Genomic DNA, 10,261 nt, shown 5'->3' on the forward strand with positions numbered 1-10,261 from the left:
TAAGAAAAAAAAACTTACGTGATTATTCATTAATAGTTGAATGCAAATCTGAACAAGAATTACTGCTATTTGAATGATCAATATTCATACTTGAAGCTAATTGATCATGAACTGAAAAACCAAAAAAAACATCTATTTTATTACATTATATAGAAAATGTGAAATTTATATTAAGAAAAAAAACTTACGTGATTTTTCATTAATAGTTGAATGCAAATTTGAACAAGAATTTAGAGAACTCATAATGAATCGGTAACCTGGAGTTTATATACAGATTAGAAATTTAGAATTGATAATTATACAAAAAGGATACAAATAAACAAGATAATCACAAAATATTAAAATATATGAACAAGATAAGATAAGATTCTAAAAATCACTAAAAGTTTGGAAAAAACTTAAATGTCAAAAGATGCGTAAGATATAATTGATTATCTAAATGTCGAATATGCATTACAGACGAATGGTTACAAAAACGACCGAATGAAAAACAGTAACATCAAACGGATATTCAACATACGACATAAAATTAACAAATTAACAATAAAACATAACAATTTGAAGATTAAACGGTAAAATCAAGAGAATTTGACAATCAGACTATTACAATAACAATAAAAATAAGTTGATAAACAATGCATCGGAAGGAAAACGGCAAAATCAAATTCTATAATTGACCTAATAATCATAAACGAAAGATTAATAGATGTTAAAAAAATACCTTATTATTAGCTGAAATTTGGAGAAACTATTAGTAAATTGGATGAAAAAGGTTGAGATTTCGAGGAACAGGAGAGATTTTGGATCGATCAGTGTTGAAGATGAAGGACAGTAACATAAGACGCTAACGGAGACAAACATGAATATTAAATGAGACACTAAAATTACCAAAATTCCCCTCAGTGTTTTTTTTGGTTAATTAAGGGTTAATGGCCAAGATTAAAAGAAAATAGATGGTTAAGATGGGTTCCTTAGTTCTTGGATCCATATTGGTTCTCTATTGAACTTTCTCTCTCTCTCTCTCTCTCTCTCTCTCTCTTTATATATATATATATATATATATATATATATATATATATATATATATATATATATATATATATATATATATATATATATATATATATATATATATATAGGGTTAGGTTCATATGAGACGACCTAATTTTGTGAGACCGTGAGATGCAATTCTAGCCACTCATTTGGTAGATAAAAAAACATTTTTAAAATGCAAAATAATCGAAAATTTTCGAATTTTTTTTCAAATTTTTTTTCGGAATTTATATTTTCCGAAAAAATAAAAAAAATACAAAAAAAAATACATTTTTTTTTACATATTCTAGTAGAATATTAGAATATTCTACATATCTGACAAATCTAGAAGAATATTCTAACATTCTAAAAATCACATTAGAATATTTACAGTGTAATATTCTATTAGAATATTTCTAGTATTTAAAAAAACGGGTAATTATTTTTTATATTTTTTTAGGTAATTAAAGTTCCGAAAAGAATAATTAAAAAAAGAATTTTTGGATTTTTCCTTTTATTTTACATTTTAAAATTATTTTTTGATTTGGTCTCACGGTCTCATAAAATTAGCATGGTCTCAAGTGAACCTGAACCTATATATATATATATATATATATATATATATATATATATATATATATATATATATTGAGGTTCCATAGAAAATAATAATTAACAAAGAACCAATCGTGAGCGTCGGAAATCATAATGATCAACGGCTAAGTAATAGATGTTCACTTGTACAGTGGACGTACACACACAAATTATACCAAAAAATCCACCTACTTACCAAAATGCCCACTTCTTTTTTCGTTTAAAATTTTTTTAGGCCATATTTTTTATCGAAAAAAAACTGAATGTATAGTTGTTCTCGAGTTTTTGTCCTCTTTCTGTAGAGATCTATGTTGATATATAAAAATCAAACTTTTTTTTTTATCGAAAAAAAATCCTACTTCATTTTGTTAGTTTTTTCAATATTTAAGTTTATTTTTATAAAAAAAATAAAAAGCTAATTATACCAAAAATATTAAATTTTTGTACTCTATTAATAAATATCAAGACCGATAAAAAAAACCTCTATCAATGTAGATTCACATTGTGAATCTAAACTATAAATATTTCAATTTTTAACATTCTCAAAGTGAAAAAGCTCGATCAGTACAGATTCACATTGTGAATCTGACCTACTATTATACACACTGTGAAACCGAGAATGTTTACAATGTGAATCTGAACTGAAATAACAATTTTTTTAGCATCAGTATGTATCTATGTTTAAAGAGTACCAAAAAGTATGAATTTTGATATATTTATTATTTTTTTTTCTATAAAAAATAGACCTACTTTTCAACAAACAAAGAAAATGAAGTGAGTTTTTTGAAAAAAAAATCATTTTATATATATATATATATATATATATATATATATATATATATATATATACATATCAATGTTGATCTCTATGGAAATAGAACGAAAAGTCACGAACAATGGTATATTTGGTTTTTTTATGATAAAAAACATGGCCTAAAAAAATTAAAATAAAAATGGAAGTGAGTTTTGTTATAATCCGGTGCATATGCAACCATTGTAAAAGTCTATAACTCTTCCTTTTGCAGTTGATCACTTTAAATTTCGACGCTTTAAATTGGTTCCTTGGTTTCTCTATTAATAATGATTATCTATTGGACTTTTTGTTTCTTTATATATATATATATATATATATATATATATATATATATATATATATATATATATATATAGTGAGAGAGAGATGTTCAAATGAGAACAATTATAAAATCGAGAACGTGAGAGCAAATTTGGGCCACACATGCTGGAACTATATATATATATATATATATATATATATATATATATATATATATATATATATATATATATAGTTCCAGCATGTGTGGCCCAAATTTGCTCTCACGTTCTCGATTTTATAATTGTTCTCATTTGAACATCTCTCTCTCACTATATATATATATATATATATATATATATATATATATATATATATATATATATATATATATATAGTTCCAGCATGTGTGGCCCAAATTTGCTCTCACGTTCTCGATTTTATAATTGTTCTCATTTGAACATCTATCTCTCACTATGTGTGTATCTATATATATATATATATATATATATATATATATATATATATATATATATATATATATATATATATATATATATTCACGTTCTCGATTTTATAATTGTTCTCATTTGAACATCTCTCTCTCACTATGTGTGTGTGTGTATATATATATATATATATATATATATATATATATATATATATATATATATATATATATATATATATATATATATATATATAGAGAGAGAGAGAGAGAGGAGGGTTTTATGGAAAATACACGTTTTAGGGCAACACATGCTGGAACTAATAAAAGCATGACAACACATCACTTTAGAGTAACTACATAAATAACTTTTACAACACATTACTTGTGAATAAAGAAATAGACATGTGTCACTTGATCATTGACTCTAGCATATGTTTCCCTAGTTATGCATTTTCTTTTGAGCTTACTTTTCTCTCTCTCTCTCTCTCTAAATATATATATATATATATATATATATATATATATATATATATATATATATATATATATATATATATATATATATATATATGAATGAGTTCTATGGAAAACAAATAACTAGGGCAACATCTACCGGAGCCAATAATCAAATGACACGTGTCCATTTTTTTCTTCACAAGTAATGTATTGTGGAAGTGATGTGTTGTCATGTTTTCATTGGTTCAAATATGTGTTGCCCTAATCATTCATTTTCCATATAAATCTTCCCTATATATATATATATATATATATATATATATATATATATATATATATATATATATATATATATATATATATATATATATATATATATAGGCGAGATCAACAACAAACTTCATTGAGAGAGCAAACCATCGAACCAAGACGAGTTGTTACAACACCGTACGTTAAATCGATTCTTTTTTTTTTTTGATGAATTTCTTTGGCGTTCCTCTCAATTACTAGCAAACTAATTAAAAAGTCATTGTTCGATTACAGAGATTAAGAACTTAATAATTTGATGAAAAATTAAAAAAAAATCTTATGCATTTTGTTGATGCATAACTTTTTTTTTTCTTATTTGTGTCACACTTACCTTCAAAATCAAGATCCATTGCATGATTAGATGAATTATGTTGTTTTTAATTTTTTCAAGAAAAAAACCGATGCACTTGATTGGCGTGTTGTTTTTTTCTATTTGTTTTTAGTTTCACAGATCCCACCTAGCTAGACACCTCTAACATGAACAACTTGTTACAAATCAACCAATTCATATAAACCATATAGATTGTAGAAAGCACCAAAAATATTAATTAATTTTGTAGATTCCAAGCGTAAAGTTGGAATAAATTATAGACTCAAAAGTGGTCAATTGTATCAACTTGCACATGGGAAGTTGACCATGATGCAACATATTCATTGCTCAAACCATGCACAGACGCTTCAGACACATAAGGGAAAATATATCCAAGGGCGAATCATCCTAGTCAGATGTCAGCTCAGAACTTATATCATAATCTAAGGTCTTATGCCAGTGGGTGATATCCACTTAATAATATATCCTATTGCCTGGTTTCACTTGAAATGTATAACAATCTAAAATAAAACCACCACTACCTCTTTGCATGTAATTTATACACCGACATATGATCTCTAAGTCAAACCAACCGAAATTACAAAGAAAGTGTGTAATTTAATTAAGTAGGAAGCTTTTTATTGGAAATCGAGAACATGATAAATTACATCTTATTAATTGGAAGCTAATTTTGTTTAAGAAGCTATTATTATAACATCCTATTTCCCGTTATTTCTTATTTCAGGGCCTTGGGCGGAAGTCAATTGTGAAAAGCTTTGGGCCTTAAGGAGGTAAATATTAGACCTTGTGGAAGGAAGTAATGATGGTTGAGAGATCTAACCCTTGAGTTGTGTTTAGGGCCGAAGGGTAGAAAGGGAAAAGTCATTGGTTGAGTTCTTGCATGAAATATGGATTTTTGTTCGAGAAGTTTTTAGTCCAAGATATTTAGGTAAGATTGTAGAGCTCTTCAAAATCTTTCCGTGAATATAAAGAACGTCGAAAACGGAGTTGGAACGAAGAAGTTACGATTGTTTCAAGTTAGGACGATTTTTGGGTTAGCCATGTACGTTGGCGTACGAGGAGTATGCTGGGCATACACGACCAGTGGCCAAACCTTATTTTTGTGGTTTGAGCCCTATTTAAGCTCCTTAACTTCCCCAAAACCATCGCATTCTCAGCCTCCACCTCTCCAACACCCTCTCTTGAAACCCTAACCCCAGTTTGAGCCTTGTGAGAAAAAAAGGTGGTTTTAAGTGTTTTGAAGTGTTCTTGGTTTGCCTTAGAGAAGAAGGAACTCATTGAAAAAGCGTTGGTTTCATTGGAGCTTATAGATCCAGATCTTGTTAACTTGATCTTTCTTCTGGAGGTATAAAGTTTGAATCTTGATGATGAAATTGTTAGATCTTGCTAGTTTTGGGTGTTATGAGATTTTGGTAACTTTAAGTGCATAAAGTTTAGATCTTGAATTTTTTTTGACCTTGTTGTGGATAAAGTTGGAAACTTTATCCATCTAAACATCATATTGATTCAGATATGAAGGTTGGAGACTTGGAATTAACGGATTAAGTTAAAAAAGATGCACTTTTGGTCCCTTTATGACTTAAAGACTAGATCTTTTTCGTTGGGACCATTCTAATGGATAAAGTGGGAAACTTTACGAAGCTATTAGGAACCATACAAATATGATCTTAGTCCTTCTATGACTTCCATGCAAGAGTTGTAATGTCTTAATGGATTAATAAGTTAGGGTTTTAGCTTTTGGACCTCCCTATCCATGGAAAGTCAAAAAGGTGGAAACTTTATGACTTAACACAATGTTTTGAGGCTAGATCTAAGTTTGGGTGAAAATTCCTTAAGGGATTAAGTGCTTAATGGAAATGATGGAACCAACTCGAGTACGCTGGGCATAATTTTCGTATGTTGTGCGTATGAAGCCATCCCATGTACACGGGGTATAAGTTGAGTACGCAAGGCATACTCAAGCAGCTTTGGACTTTGACTTTTGTTGACTTCGTTGACCGTTGAACTTTTGACCAAGTTCGACTTTAGGTCAAACTTGAGGGTTTTGATTGGTGAATAATATTTTATTTAGTTGTAACGTTAGTGGATCCGCTGGAGCAAGCAATATACCAGGGAACATATCACAGTGTTCTCAGGTTTCTTCATTTCAGGTGAGTTTTGCCTCATTGTACCTGTGGGTCAAAGACACCAATGCCGACCCACTAATTTTGGTTATCTTTAGTAGAAGGATGTCATGGGGAGTGTATATAGTCATGCTTTATAGACTAAGGACTCCTGATCTAGGCTTTCTTGCCTTTTCCTTGTTTGGATGTGGGTCGCGAGTAGGATCTTTTTTCCGGGTTTCTATCTTACTTCTAAGTACATACGGTTATGCATTCCTTAGATTGTTGGTATTTAGTATGTTGCTATACTGTAGTGACTTGTTAGATCGGTATCCTGGTAGATGGTATGTTGTTATGATGTAGTGATCTGTTAGATCTGTATCCTGGTATTTAGGATGTTGCTATGTGGTAGTAATCTGTAGATCTGTATGCATACATGTGCTTGCTAGTTATCATCTAGTGGAGTGACCTAGGGGCTGTATGTAGTCATGTAGGATAGCCTAAGAACTCTTGATCTAGGCTTTCTTGCCTTTTCCTTGTTTGGATGTAGCTCTAGAGTAGGATCATATGTTCGGGTGGTTATCTCACCTATAGTTACTTATGGTTACGCACTTCATGGAGGTTAGTTGGTAGCGGGACAGTGTGCGGTGTGAGGACTAGTAGGCGATAGTGAGTTGTATTATTGTTGTTTGCATATATTATGTGCTTACTTGATCCTTTATTTTTTATATGTCGAAATATGGTAGTAGTGGCTCGAGGTGCTCTTGCTTTGTGCAGTAGGCCTAGATACCCGGTGCGAGCCGGTTGTAAGCCATAGGCATGGAGGCTCGGGAATAGCATTTGGGTTGAGGCGGTAAGCCAACAAACCCTAGGTACTCCGTCCTGATAGTTGAGTGGACGCGATGTACGGTTGTATGTTTATTGTATGAGGTATTTTAGGGGAAACTCACTAAGCTTTGTGCTTACCCAATTGTTTATTGTTTCAGGTATTATCGGTCATCATGGGAAGGTAAATACATGAATGTACACATTCATCAACAACAATGAAGATTTTGTGCTTTAATATTACTCTGATTTTTGTAAATGTATTTGGAACAAACGGTTTTCTCCATAACAAAGTTATAATTGGGAAAATTTATTTAAATAAAATGAAACTTTTTGGTTGTGAAAATGGGATGTTATAATTATAATTATTAATATTTTTCTGCAAAATTTAAAACCTTGAAAGTGGGAATCATGAGTCTAAGGTTGGTTTTTTTTGTTAGCATTTTGCCATCTATTCTTTCGTTTTTTTTTTTTAAATTTATATAATTTGTTATGAATTATGAATTATGACCATTATGGTCATTTCATAGGCATGTTTGTTTACGAATCCATCCGATATTTAGTCTTTTTCATCCAACTAAGAAGTAGGTGTCATTCCTAGTTTTTGGAGCTTATTCAAAAACACCACGTAAACATGGGATTGGAATTGTAATTTCATCAACCTTTTGATGTTGAACTTCTTCAAAACGTGATATCTGAATTTTGCAGGTGTTGAAGAATTATATATATATATATATATATATATATATATATATATATATATATATATATATATATATATATATATATATATATATATATATATATATATATATATATATATAAAAGTTCAGGTTCATTTGAAACCATTCTAATTTTGTGAGACCGTGAGACCAAATCTAAAAATAATTTTAAAATGCAAAATAAATGGAAAAATCCAAAAATTCTTTTTTTAAATATTATTTTCAGAACTTGAATTAACTAAAAAAAATAAATAAAAAATAAATAAAAAAATCCTGTTTTTTTTTTTTTTTTTTTTTTTTTTTTTGAAAAATACGTAAAATATTCTAATAGAATATTACACTGTACATATTCTAAAAAATAATTTTAAAATGCAAAATAAATGGAAAAATCTAAAAATTTCTTTTTTAAATATTATTTTTGGAACTTGAATTAACTAGAAAAAATAAAAAATAAAAAATAAAAAATCCCGTTTTTTTTTGAAAAATACGTGAAATATTCTAGTAGAATATTACACTGTACATATTCTAAAAAAATAATTTTAAAATGCAAAATAAATGGAAAAATCAAAAAATTCTTTTTTTAAATATTATTTTCGGAACTTGAATTAACTAAAAAAAATAAAAAAATGCGTCTTACGGTCTCACAAAATTAGGCCGTCTCACATGAACCTAACCCTATATATATATATATATATATATATATATATATATATATATATATATATATATATATATATATATATATATATATATATATATATATAGCTTCAGATGTTTTTCACATCTATTGTGTGCTAGAATGCACTAGTAAGAATTTAGTATTAATTATATGTATATTAAATGTTATCCATACATATAACTCATTTTTATGGAAAATAATTAAATTTGTCATTAATGTCAACAATAATATTCTTTCAGAATGATTTCATATCTAGAAGAATGAGAGTATATTCCAGCAGAATGAAAGTGTATTCTAGTAGATTACGCTCTCGTTCTTCATATTCCATACAACTTTATTGTATTTTAAGTGAGTGAGTCTTGAAACAAAATACGAACTTATATATAAAAACCTAGATGCGAATTCATTTTGAAAAAAATGTTATTGCTGACATTAATGACATATTTAATTAGTTTCAATAAAAAGAGAATTATAATTAAAGATATCATTTAATATTTATATAATTATGGAAATAATTTAATATATATATTTATTTAATTTACTAGATTTCTATTAATGCATTGTAGCACACAATAAATGTAAGCAACAAAATAACCTAGCCCTATATATATATATATATATATATATATATATATATATATATATATAATCAAGGAATTGGATGTTGGAGTGGTCTATAGTTTTGTTTGATGACTCAAACCGCAGGTTTGTTTGCTAAAAGTTTTTTCTTTTAAAAAATTAATATATTTATTTTTAATATTTATAATTTGTTGCTGACATGGTTGAGGATGTGTGTAGCGGGTCAATTGATTTGTTGTATGTAACATCGATGTTTCCTACTAGACATTAATAAATTTGATAATGTAGTTAGGGTCAATAATTGTAATCTTTTGAGGTTAATAAAAGAGGGTTATTTGATTATTACGTGGTATATATATATATATATATATATATATATATATACACACACACACACACACATACATACACGTATACATTGTGTGTTTGTAGCTACGTAATAAAATAAGGATAGAATTTGCGTCTAAATAAATTAAAGATTAGGACGAATAGCCTATGAATGAGACGAAGTAGTCGTATTAAGGATTTCGTAGGTATAAGGAGTGTTTAACGAACTTATAACGAATGAGCTATGATTCGTTGAAGTTTCACGTTGAAAATGGCTCGACTACGATATCATAAATAACAAATCCGAGATAGGATGATTATTAGCCTTAGTAATCTAAACAAAAGTTGTAGATGTTGTAAAACCGAATTCGTGCTTATAGGTACCGTCTCAATCTGGCTTCAATAGAAGAAGTTATGATTTTCCTAAAATTCGGCGCAACAGTATACACACTGCTATCGAATTTTAGATCGGTAGATGGTTAGCCGTAACAATCTAAACGAGAGTTGAAGATCTCATTGTTGGTATTCCATGGATATATAGATAGTTGAGATCGGATGTCAAATGAGATAGTTATGAATTTTTAACGGACTTTAATAGTCTAAGCCTGTCAAAAATATAACTTTAAAAATAAAGTTAAAATTTGCCGACAGAGTCTAAAGGAAAGTTGTAGATCGGGTTGAGAGCTTTCTGTGGATATAATGAAAATCGGAAATGGAGCTCGTATGAAAACGATACATTTTTTTTAAATTTTTGTAGAAGCGCCACACGCAGGTAGGTTGTACGGCGCGCACCTTCTAGA

Source organism: Lactuca sativa, chromosome 4 (assembly GCF_002870075.4).
Source record: "Lactuca sativa cultivar Salinas chromosome 4, Lsat_Salinas_v11, whole genome shotgun sequence".
Classification (NCBI taxonomy): domain Eukaryota; kingdom Viridiplantae; phylum Streptophyta; class Magnoliopsida; order Asterales; family Asteraceae; genus Lactuca; species Lactuca sativa.